The sequence below is a fragment of the Sciurus vulgaris genome (assembly GCF_902686455.1).
Source record: "Sciurus vulgaris genome assembly, chromosome: 14".
NCBI lineage: Eukaryota > Metazoa > Chordata > Mammalia > Rodentia > Sciuridae > Sciurus > Sciurus vulgaris.
Genome location: NC_136475.1, coordinates 14891799 through 14904221, shown reverse-complemented (window position 1 = coordinate 14904221; position 12423 = coordinate 14891799).

The following is a 12423-nucleotide window of genomic DNA, read 5'->3' as shown; positions in this document are numbered from 1 at the left end:
CTAACGACTTAATTGGCATCGCCCCTGGGGTGAAATGTCGTAACACCCTACAACCCTTTATGACAGGAAGCGAAAATTCCATATCCAATTGGAGCTACAGGGATAATTTAGGGAGGCAGAACGCAATTATCCAATTAGGAATTTAGCCAGAACAGAAAGGTTAATCCCCCTTAGTCCTTTCAAAAGAGCCCATGGGATCTTTAATGACGACAAAGGGTCAGGACCTATGTTTTACAACTCAAGCCAAAAAATTATTCAGACTTCTCCCTCACTCTCTGAAAAACAGTGAGATTCTAACTACCAAACTCGAGAAGAAATCTCCAGTATCAGAACTTCTCAGAATTTGCAGATTTCCCTCACTCCCTCCTCTAGATTATGAACCCGTGGAGTAAAAGTCGTCTTCGCTTCGAAATCAAGTTGAGTGTTTGGCTAACAATGATTTGGTGGCAAGGGATGCTTTCTCGCACACAAGACAGAGAATGGCATGGAGTTGATGCTGACTCAGAGGTTTGGAATGCGCCACGGATGTCTGGCTGCTCTCCAGCTTTTGGCTCAGAATCTGCCAACTTGGCAGGCTGGGGAATTTGCTGTGGCAATTTTTCAAAATGCAAAGAATCGGTCCAAGGAGAGATTGTTTCTACATTTTAACTACCAGGACAAGTGACAGGGTCCTTTCTAACAAACAGTCTGGTCTAAGACAGAAGAGTTGTACTCAAAGGAGAATTGATGGCATATTTGCAAGAACCTCTTGTACGAATAATATACCTTTTGGGCATTCATTCCAAAGTGCTGGCCAAAGGAAATATGAATTACAGATTTCAGTCTGGGAGGCACAGAACACAGACCTGCCGGATGCCACAAACAAATGCTACTTTGCAGGTCTTCCCATCAGACATACAGTTATGTCACTGATACTTAGAAGTAAAACAATTTTTCTTTGGATGCCAGCCAGTACAGGATCATTAAGCAGAGATTTTGGATTCTCAAATCTAATATGTGTAGAGAGAAAGAGGAAAACTGTTCGAAGACAGTCAGCAAGTCTAGCTTTTCCGTCTAGAATCTTGCAAATTCTTCACCGTTTAATTTTCTTGATAAATTCCAATTGACACAGACATTTTAATAAAACTTATAGTGTCCTTGAATATTGTCTAATTTTCTAAAAATTTCAATCTGCACTAGTGCCCTAAGGAAAAGGTTTCTTATAAGGCTTACGAATAAATTTGTTTTTTAAAAAAAAGAAAGATAAAAAATAGGTAATGTGGGCTGGGGATATAGCTCAGTTGGTAGAGTGCTTGCCTTGCAAGCACAAGGCCCTGGGTTCAATCCCCAGCACCTCAAAAAAAAAAAAAAAAAAAAAAAAAAAAGAAAATAGGTAATGTATCAATGAAGAAATTGGTTTGGTTAGATTTTGTGAACCAACAGAAACTAACTCAATCCTACTGATATATAACTCAATCCAGTTATAGCACTACTACTTACATATTACATTAAAATTAATGCTGAATAAGTTTAGAAAGTGCACCAAATTCTGTCCTCATCAGAACATTTACATTTAAGCATTTTAGCAGCATAAAATAAAATGCATGTAAATTATGTACTTATTATAGATATTATGGTTGATTTTAGTTTTTTATTACATTTTCAAGAAGACAAACATTTTGTTTATGAGAGTTTGATTACAACTAAATAATACTTTCTCTAGGAAACAAAACAAAAAAGATCCTGTACACATGAGAAGGGAAGTTTCAACTCTTTGTACAATGTTATATTTTACATAAACTTACACTGGAAATAAAATATGAAATTGTTAATTGAATGATATACAATAAATAAGTAAACTGAGACACCCAGTAGAATTAAAATGTCCCTTAGGGTATTTTTGTTTTCTTAAAAAATATTTAATTTTAAGACCTAACAATATTTGAGGAGATAAACACCTAAAATTCATATTTGCATAATATACAATTTATACATTTCTTGTCTTTGTAGGTAAATATTTTTAAAAATAGATCATGGCAATATCTACTCCATTGTGGAAGGTGAATATTTAAATCATACTATGATTTCAGGACAATATTTACTGTCTTTTAAATTTTGTTGAATAAGAGTAGGGAAAGATATTTTTCTAAAACCAAGATATCTGAGATGTTCATGATAGATGTTTTAAAATATAAATTTAATAATGATATCAGACATGAAGGCCAACAGATAGAGACAATTACCATTGAAAATAAAGTTCACTACACAGGTCTCAAGATGAGGAGACATGCAGGCCAATTAGGAAAGCTTAAGGTCAGTCAGAAACCAGAGGTTGGGAAGACTAGATGTGGACAAGTGCTTTATTTTGGTTTCTGTACAAAGGAATGGACAAAGCAAGGTGAGCAGTCTAAGAATGTTCTAGTTCAATGATTTCAGCAGGCTCTGGGAAATACAGGTGTTCCTTAGTGCAGGTCCTGAGGTGGTTAGGACAGCAGAACAGGGCCCCAAAGTGGGTTCCATTTTCAACTGTTTGCATTTGAAAAGAACACTGGCAGGTGAGCCATTTATTCTATCAGTTAACCAGCCGGCAAGGGATAGTATCTCCAGGGCCAATAAGATTCCAGAACTTTAAGCATCAGGATGATTGAACTTTACAAAAGTATGACTAATACAATAAGCTTTTCATTCTGTTCTTAAGTCAGTATGTCAATTAAAAACTTTTGCAGATAGCTCAAAATAAGCATTTTCTTTAGTGAATATGCAATTTCGTTAATTTCACCACCACCATAAATAATTTTTTAACATCTGTCTGTATAATGAACTCACTTCTGCATCAGACTCTCTTTCCTGGGCTTAACACTATCATTTCCTTTGGTACCAGGCAGATCAAAATCAACTCCCCTATTTTGTCCACTTTCAACTGGGCTTCTGCATAGCTCACCTCTCTAAGCCTCAATTTTCTCAGTGTTTTAAAAGATTCTTTAATCTCTTAATTTGAGGATTAAATGTGAAAATAAATTGAAAATGCTTCTATCATTCCCAAAGCTCTCAAACTGCTCAATCAATGGAAAACTCTCACTCTAATTATGCTTTACAAATTGATAAATTGGAGCCAATAAGATACTTTTAGCTCACAAGGATATTTTAGCTTATTTCTGTCCATTACTTTATCTTTCCCTCGAGTCACACTAACCCATTTTAGAGGACCACCTTACTGTATTTATCACACACTGAGGGCTCCAGCTCCCTAGCAGCATACCTTCACTGCTGGAATACCTCTGTTTACCCTCAGATAGTGGACCTCCATGGGAAACGAAGGCTCGGTATCACTGGGAGAGGTAGAACAGGTCTAAATTTTGCATCTGGAGAGTGGAGTCTCTCTCTCTCTCTTTGCTTTCTGGTCACTGTGACGTAAGCTGCTTCCTCCACCACCCTCTCCCGCCTCCTCAGCCTCGCCTTGAGCCCCAGGATCGGAGCCGGGCTTCTGTGGACCAAGACCTCTGAAATTGTGAGTCCTCAAATAAACCCTTCTTCCTCTTACAGGTGTGCCGCAGCGGCAGAAGAGCTGACTGAAATATAGGTTGTTGCAATTGTTCCTTTCCTCATGTCCGTTTTGAGAAGTTGATTTTATGATTCTTCGATAAATGTTCAAATTTAGTGCTATAAAGTTATATAAATAACACAAAACTTTGCACATTTGTGAGATTATTGGGATGCTCTTCTTTTATGGCTGATGTTACTTGTTTTTTGTCTTCTCTTTTTATGTTGCTGGGAGCTTATACATTTTGACTCTTGAATCTCTATAAAGCAGTATAATTTAATCAAATTCTCCTGTAATGATTGTTTTTTATTTTACTCTTTTTTATAACGTGATAAACTCTAAGGCTTTACTCTACAACATGGAGGGATATCACTTTGCCCAATGACCCAAACATTTAAATTGTGATTACTCTAGGGGCCCCAGAATTCTATTTTGTGCTTTATGAAGTTTACTTTCCCGTTCTTATCCAAAGTTTTCAGAATGAACATCTTCAGTCTTTTTCCTTCATAACATATTCATATATAAAAATAGACTAATATATGAATATAATACTCATAAAATACTTATTTATTATCTATTTAATATAACACATTATAGTAACATTCATATAGTTTAAATTCATGTAATAAACTACTTCACAAATTTATATCTTTCTGTTATTTAATTCTAAGTATCTTAAAATATTGATTATTAAATGGTATTCTTTTGATGTTCTTTCACTTTTCCTTATTTTCCAAATACATAATATCCAAATTCTTTTTGTATCAATTTTCTCTTTGTTTTTTTATGTCCAGAGAATATAATCTGTGTGATTTTTCATCTCTGGAATTCATTTAGCTTTTCAGCAAATGATCAGTCTCAAAAATATAGTGTGATTTTTGGCAATTTGGAGACAATTCTATGTATACTGACTGATATTTTGTGATCATCGTATTGAATCCATTTTTTTTTTTTTTTTTTACTTTTTCTCTGCAATTCTTCATAGGTGTATTAAAAATCTCTCTCACATGGTTGTAGTTTATTTGTTTTATGTTTGTGAATTTTGGCTTTATGTAGTTTGAGGCTGGGCTCTTCAGAAACCGGCAGATTCTGAATTCTTCCTGTTCTGATGGATTGAAACCTTGTTGTGATGGAGTACACCCTTCTTTTGCTTTACTGCCCAGTTTAACGGGAGTAGGTGTAGCTATGCTGGCTTTCCCTCAGTGACTGGGTCTCACACCTTCGCCACCAACCATCCACTGTTTCTCAGGCCTTAGGAATATCTACAAGATTTACAGGAATCAGATGAGGTGATTCTCTTTATCCTCTTTCTTTTAGAAGTCCAATCTACCATGCCTTGCAGGGGTTTTTTCCCCTTACTGAAATCTTTAGTTTTTCATTCTCTAAATGGAATTACTGATGCATGAGAGATGTCATCGCCATCTTTGTGTGACTTCTCCTCTCCTTCCATGTCTTCTCAATAGTCTTATATGTTTTTAAATTGCTGAAGATATTTTATTATTATTTCACATCTTTTTCATTAGTTTGTTGGTACTCTTAGAAATGACACACAATATTCTTTTAGTTGTTAATCTACCAAGAACTTGATCATGATAGACATTATTTCTTATTAAAAGTCATATTAAAAAAAGTCCATCATAGATTAGTAGTGTTCCCAATTTTGGGGTATAGAAATCAACTTTATACATTTTAATTTTATTATTATGATGATGATTATTACTATTATTTTATTTATTTACTTTTTGGCCCCAGGTATAAAGAATTCCACCTTAGAATTTATTTTCCTGCAGCATAGGAAATTTGTCAATTCAGTGCCATGACACCTGATATTGTTACTGGTGCTCTGCTGAAGGGAATATCTCCTGTTTCTCTTGCTATGCTTAAATTTTTTCTTTATCTTCAATTTTTATCAATATTAGTTTATTTGTCTGGGGATCCCTTTAGAGTTGCTTTCTTTATAAATCTTTATGAATCCAAATCTTGAGGATTTCATCATTTCTGGAAATTTCTCAGCCATTCTAATTTCAAATATTTTTCCTGCCTCCTTCTCATCTTTTTCTGGAATTCAAACTATGCATATGTGAGATCTGTTGATCATATCATAATTTGCCCATTATGTACATCTAAAACTTCTCCTTTTATTATTTATTCCTACATGTTATTATCTGACCTATCTATACTTAATTCTTACTTCTGCTCTAGGACCAAAGTTCATAATTTTAGGTATTCCATTTTTAGTTCTAGAATTTCAATTTATCCTTTCTGTAATTTTTTGCTATGATTTGTTTTGAAAATTTTTTTTAACATGTTAGTTTTAGGTGTTTTAAGGTTCTGACCTCATTTCATAGTTCTGCTCTGTCACTTCAATGTTTGTTTCTTTTCTTTGTTTTAAGATCATGTCTTTTCCTATTCTTGGTGGTTTTTGTTGTTGTTTTGTTTTTATCGAGAACGAGACATTCCCTTCCAATCATCACAGAACTGATTTGCATACGTGGTCAATTCTGTCTTTCCCACAAAAAGCACCTGAGGTCAGAGTCAACCATAGTCCCGGATCATTGTAATCCATGCTGGGACTGAGATGACTGGCAGCCAGACTTCCCTAGTGTTTGCACTGGTCTCTTTCTGGGTCAGCTTGACTCCTAGGGATAGTGCTTTGGAGTTTCACTTGAAACAAATTAGAGTCACCACACACTGCCAAGCTCTGCTTTCCATTTCCCCTCAGCTCAGTCAGGTCCTTTAATGGTCTTTTCAGTCACCTCCTTACAGACTGGCAATTGTCTTGAGCACAGAGGGAGCCCCGCCCAGTGCAGGGCTTGACTCTCTTGGTCGCCTTCATGTCTTGGAGTTTAGTCCTGCATATCCTCATCACTTTGATGTTTTATCTTTGAGTCTGTTTTTTGTTTGTTCATTTGTTTGTTTTTTAATTACTCCACTTTCTTACTCTCTTTCAGCAACAGGTGGTCTGAATCCATTTAGTTTTCCATTCCTCTAAGCAGAATTTGAGGCCTTTCATTTTAGGTTCTGACCTCTAGAAAAGCATTCTTCTTCTATGTCAATTTGACCAATGTCTCCCGTTTGGGGTTTTTTTTTTTTTTTTTGCTTCTTTCTCTTCCCAGGGTGACCTGGGCATGTAACTCATTCCTTTTAATTCTATTTCCCATAAAAATAATAAAGAAATATAATAGAAAATTATCCATCAGACATTTATGCATAGAAATACCTTTGTTGAGTGAAATTGGGAGTGTGGATGAAATTGATACTACGTTACCACACAGAAACCAACTTAAAATATATTTATATATCTCTGTCCCTAAAGTTCCTTTAACCTTGTCAATACCAAAACATTCTTTCTGGCCCAAAGTTCTCCTCACCCCTCCTCACTTCCTGTCCAGGGTCTTTTCTGTTATAACATAATGCGTACACTGCAATACCCAGTTTTCTTCCCTTGGCAGCATGATAAGAACATAAAGAACAAGTTCTCAGCCCTTTCCAGAGGGATGGCATCTTGACGGAGTCACATGACTAAATTGAAGGAAACTGTAATAGGACTCTTGACAATTTCTTCTAAATATTCATAAAGGAAATTGTCAAATGGCTAAATTTCAGTAATAAATTGAAGATAAAATATTGGACACGGAAAATCCATAATATCAGTGTAAAGCAAAAGAATAATAAGCTTTATTGAATTCTCATTCAATAAAGGCTTTCTGTTAGATCCTTACATAATTTTCATATTTAATCTTTTCTACGATCTTCATAACCCTACACGAGAATACAGGAATAGAAACCGTCCTCAGGAATGAGTTGAAGAAGCACATTAAGCAAAGTTCCAAACGTGATGTGGATGGAATAATGGAGCAGTTGGCTTTCTGAATCAGATTTATTCCTAATTAGGGTACTGGGATACTGATGATTTACCTTTTCTCTAATTCTTACTTATATTCTTTCCTTTCTGGTCACTCAGGCCAATTTCCCAGGTTCCCTTGAAAGCTGGTTTCTAACTGTAGTTAGTAAATCAGAGATAATCGTACAACGTAAGAGACATGGGAGAAAGAAAAGCCCTTCTTTCTCCGTTTCTTTCTCTGCTTCTGTAGAAGGGCATGGTAGAGGGAACCTGCTCAGAACATGGGGATTGGAAGCAGAGAGAAGGAGAAGGGTCCACAGGGAAGATGCCCCTTTCCAGGGCACCCCCAGTGACCCACCTCCTCCAGCCATGCCCCACCTGCCTACCTTACCACCCACTTAGTCCATTCAAACTAGGATGTGCTGGCAGGTCACACTCTCACAATTCACTCAGGTCACCTCTGAACTTTTCCTGCATGAACATAGGAGATTTTGGAGGACACCTCATTTCCAAACCATAACAATTCTGGACTTAAGGGTTGATTTCTACACCACAAAAGTCTAGATGCCATTTATCTTCCTGTATAATAATGATGCCTTTACTTTCCCAAATACAAATAATGAATATAAACACCCTATGTCCAGGAAAGTGATACAAAGATCAGTGTTTACCCAAAAATAGCTTAGAGATTCTTCCACATCTCCATAAATCTTATTCAGGCTTCTTACCAACTTAGTGGTTTTCAGTTTCATATTATATTAAAGCAAATATTGAGGTTAGTAGAAATGAACAACCTCAATGCCTGCCTTCATTAAAACACTATATTTCTTTTTTTTTTCTTTTTTCTTTTTTTTATTGTAAACAAATGGGGTACAACTTGTTTCTTTCTACATGAAGTAGAGGCATACCATTTGTGTAATCATACATTTACAAAGAGTAATGGTGTTTGAGTCATTCAAACGGCATATTTCTTGATGTATTCTTTATTCCAGGCCAACAATTTCACTTGGATTCTGGATCCTTTTCCCTGCTCAACGATTTTGGAATGTTTGCTTAATCAGCTCTTCTCAGTTATCTTCTCATCTACTTTTATTCTTCAGAGTATTCATATATAAACATTGGGGTGCATATGCTAATCCTTGGTACCTGTGAAGATGAACCTTATATGGCAAAAGAGATTTTACAATATAAAACGGGGGAATTTTCCTGCATTGATCAGATGGACCAAATTTAATCATATGAGCTTTTTATTTTTAAAAGTTAAAAATTTAAAAAATTGATTAGCATGTATTAGTTTGACACCTCAATGGAATTCAGTTTGATATTTCAGCACATGCATACAGTGTCCTCCAATTCAATGATAAAATTAGGGTAATTAGCATTTCCCTCTTGTTGTCATTTATTTATGTTTGGACCCTTGAGTCTCTCTCTTCTGGATGCTCATTAAATAGACTGTATGTTATTCTGAAGTGCAGTCACTATTGCGCTGCAGAACACAGGGACTCATTTCTTCCATCTGTGATTTGGTACCTAGTATCCGGGCTCGTTTCTAAAAGCAGGAAATACAGGCATAAAGGGAAATTCAGAGAATTTTGAAGCCTGAGAAAGACTCCATGAAACGCTTCTGGTTTGCAGATGGAAGGCACAATGTGATGAACAATGAGATATCCTCATGAAGCTGAGAGACGCTCAACTGTCAGACCGCATGAAATAGGGATGTAAGCCCTAGAGCCACCAGATGGTGACCACTGCCAAAACCTGCAGGGGCTTGCAGGGAGATTCCTCTTCAGAGCCTGGAGAAACCAATGTGTCCAACCAATCCTTTGGCATTGGCATTGTAAGACCCTGAGCAAAAAATGTGCTGGGCTCAACTGTACTGGACTAAACTGTGCTGGGCTCGACTGTGCTGGACTTGTGACCACAGCACCCCAGGGGTGTGTGTTCAGCCACTGCATTTGAGATAATTTGTTATGGCAACAATAAGCAGCTAATAGACTAGACATGAACAACTGTAAAAAAAGTTTAAAAAAAAAGTTACAACCTAAGATAAAAACCTCTCTACCCTGAGACTGACTAGTTACCATCTTGTTTTTACGTTTCTCAGTTGGCCAATATTCTTTTAGGAAAATCCTCTGTCTCACAATTCCTTGCCGTATTAACCAGCAAGTGCTGTAATGATGAAAAGTCCAAATATGGGGGTGTTTGAGCCACGGAGATTTCCCTTTTCAGCGTTCTGGAGACTGGAAGGCCAAGGCCAGGTTGTTAGGAGGTCTGGTTTCTCCTGGAGCCTCTGGGCTTGCATAGGGCCAGCTTCTCCTGGGTCCTCTCTTCTCCCTTTGCACAGCACCAGTTTTATTGGATTAGGGTCCACCCCTTAGGACTTCCTTAACCTTATTAACTTCTGAAAAGGCCTGTTTGCCAATAAAGTCACATGGGAATGTGGTGTTTTAGACAATTCTGTGCCACTGTAATAGAACACCTAAGACGGCCAGATAATGTATAAAGAACAGAGATTTATTTGGCTCACATTTCTAGAAACTGGGAAGTCTAAGAGCATGATGCTAGCATCTTGCAAGGGTTTTAATGTTACAACGTCCTATGACAGAAGGACAAGAGAAAGCAAGACAAAAGCAAGAAAGGGCTAAACTCACTTGTGTGACAAATCCACTCCCAGGCTACCAAACACGCTGCCTGATAAGAAGCATGAGGGCAGAAGCCTCATGACCAAATCACCTCTTCCTAGGCTTCACCTCCCAACACTGTCCCATTGGGGGTTCAGTTTCCAACACGTGGACTTTGAGAGGACACATTCCAGCTGTAGCATTGGGGTGTACGATTCAGTCCACACCATATGACTTCCCTCCTCATTATTACAGTGGGCATCTGCTCCTTCAACTCATTGAAGCTGGCTGAAACAGGCCACCAGTGACCTCTCAGTGACCTTGCCTCCACCTCATCAAGGTCAAAGGAAATTCTCTTCATTCTGCTGTCAGCTTTCTGCCCAAAGAACCCTCGAGACCAGATGATTTTTAAGTTGTAAATCCTCAATGAAAAGCCTCTTCCATTTGGTCTTTCTATTCAATAAAAATAGCATTAAATCACAAGCATACTATTTATTTATAGCAAATCATTCCTTTAAATAATAAAAAAAATACTTTGTATTGAGCAAGAATTTCCAATTTACCTCTTATTCATCTTCTAAGTATCCCTTTACATTATAAACATTTTAAATGACTTTCGATGCAGGAGAATAATTTTGGTTTCTTATAAAATTTGATTTAAAAAGATCTACCTAAGTTGACCAACTAAAAAAATTCAATTGAAAATTTATTTTTATATGAGGGAAGGAAAAAAAAATCTTTATAGAAAACAGTTTGAGCAATACATAAAAACTGTAGAGCTTGGTAAACTCTAACACGAAAACTCAAGGGATCAAGAAGCAAGTATGTTATAGCCCAGAGTGGTAGACGTTCAGAATACGAGAGGCCCTGTAAGTGCTTTTATTTTCCCCAGAGAAAACTCATAAGCTAGTGCAGAATGATCAGAGAGAACGCTAGCAGTAGATTTCTAAATTAGTAAATGGACATCAAATTATGATAAACTGGCTGTCATTGGCAAAATAGAGGGGGGCTGGGAGAGATGACACTCCCAAACACATGGCCACATATGCTGGTCCACATGTGTGTGGTCACACTAAAATGAAATACCCGAGGTTAGAGTCAGTCCTCCTGTCTGCAAAAATTATCCGTAGGCTTTGAATTTCTTTTTCATGTTGAAGTTAATGCTTGAAGATACCAGTGTTAGTTACAGAGTTTATTCCTCATCACTTTATGATAATAAACCAGTAGTACTGTTGGGACTCCACCCTTCCTGTTCTTCTTACCCCTGCTCCCACCCCTTATTCAGCTGAGGAACAATCGTGGAAGGGACACCACCTCCCTGGCCTCCATGGTCCCTGGAAAGAAGCCCCAGGTAAGCCAGGAATCACCCACTCACCCATCCTTCAGCGCTGTGCTGTGGTGATCATGGCATTTTTATCAGCTTGGATTGTCTGGAGGAAAGATTTCTGAGGGTAAGAGAGGAAACAGGATGAAACTTTTCAAATGATTTCCTTTCAAGTTACCAAGCTACTCCTGGGGGCAGGAACCGCCAGTGGTGGTGGAGAAAATGAGCTCCAGGCAACGGAGGTTACCATACACCTCCACGGTCCCTGAAAGGGACTTGAGGTCACAGGCCACCGTCTCCACAGTTGCTGCTGTATTAATGAGGTGAGTAGTTAGAGATAGTTGGTTTCCTTTCAACTGAATGCACAGGGGAAAAACATGTCCCAGACTGGCACTTAATGACCTTATAGATTTTTCATAAAGAAGCATAGACACACTGAGTTCATCTACGCACACACAAAAAGAGTAAACTAAATCTGTGAGAAATAGAGTCACTTCTTCAGTTAAAGACATGTATCTTCAAGATCAACTCAATCAAATGCTGATTCACTAGCTTTTTTATATTGTTCCCTCTCTGTCTTTTTGTATCAAACAGTATGATAGCACATGTAAAAATATGAGACAGTTTTCTTTTTTCTTTCTTCTCTCTCTCTCTTTTTTTTTTTGTACTGGGGACTGAATCAGAGGAACTCAACCACTGAACCACAGTCTTCACCCTTTTTTATTTTTCAAAATATGTTTTTCATTTTGAGACTCATTCTCAGGATCTCACTAAGTTGCTTAGGGTCTTGCTAAGTTGCTGAAGCTGGCTTTGAAGTTGCAATCCTCCTTCCTCAGTCACCTGAGTCTCTGAGACCACCGGTGTGCACCATGGTGCCCAGCTGAGACATTTTTCAAATACACAGATTGCTGTGGAAAGTCTCTTCAGCACATCCAAACACCTTTTGTAAAGCATATGATATGCCCAATGACCAACAGCAGAAAGATATGTGCTTTTCAAAGTTAGGTGGTTTCATTTTTACTATCAAACTTAGACAACTGAACAGAGGGAACTTAGCTTGTGAGTCTTGTGGAAATGAAATTTCTTATCTGATATTTTCCTTTCGCAATTAGTC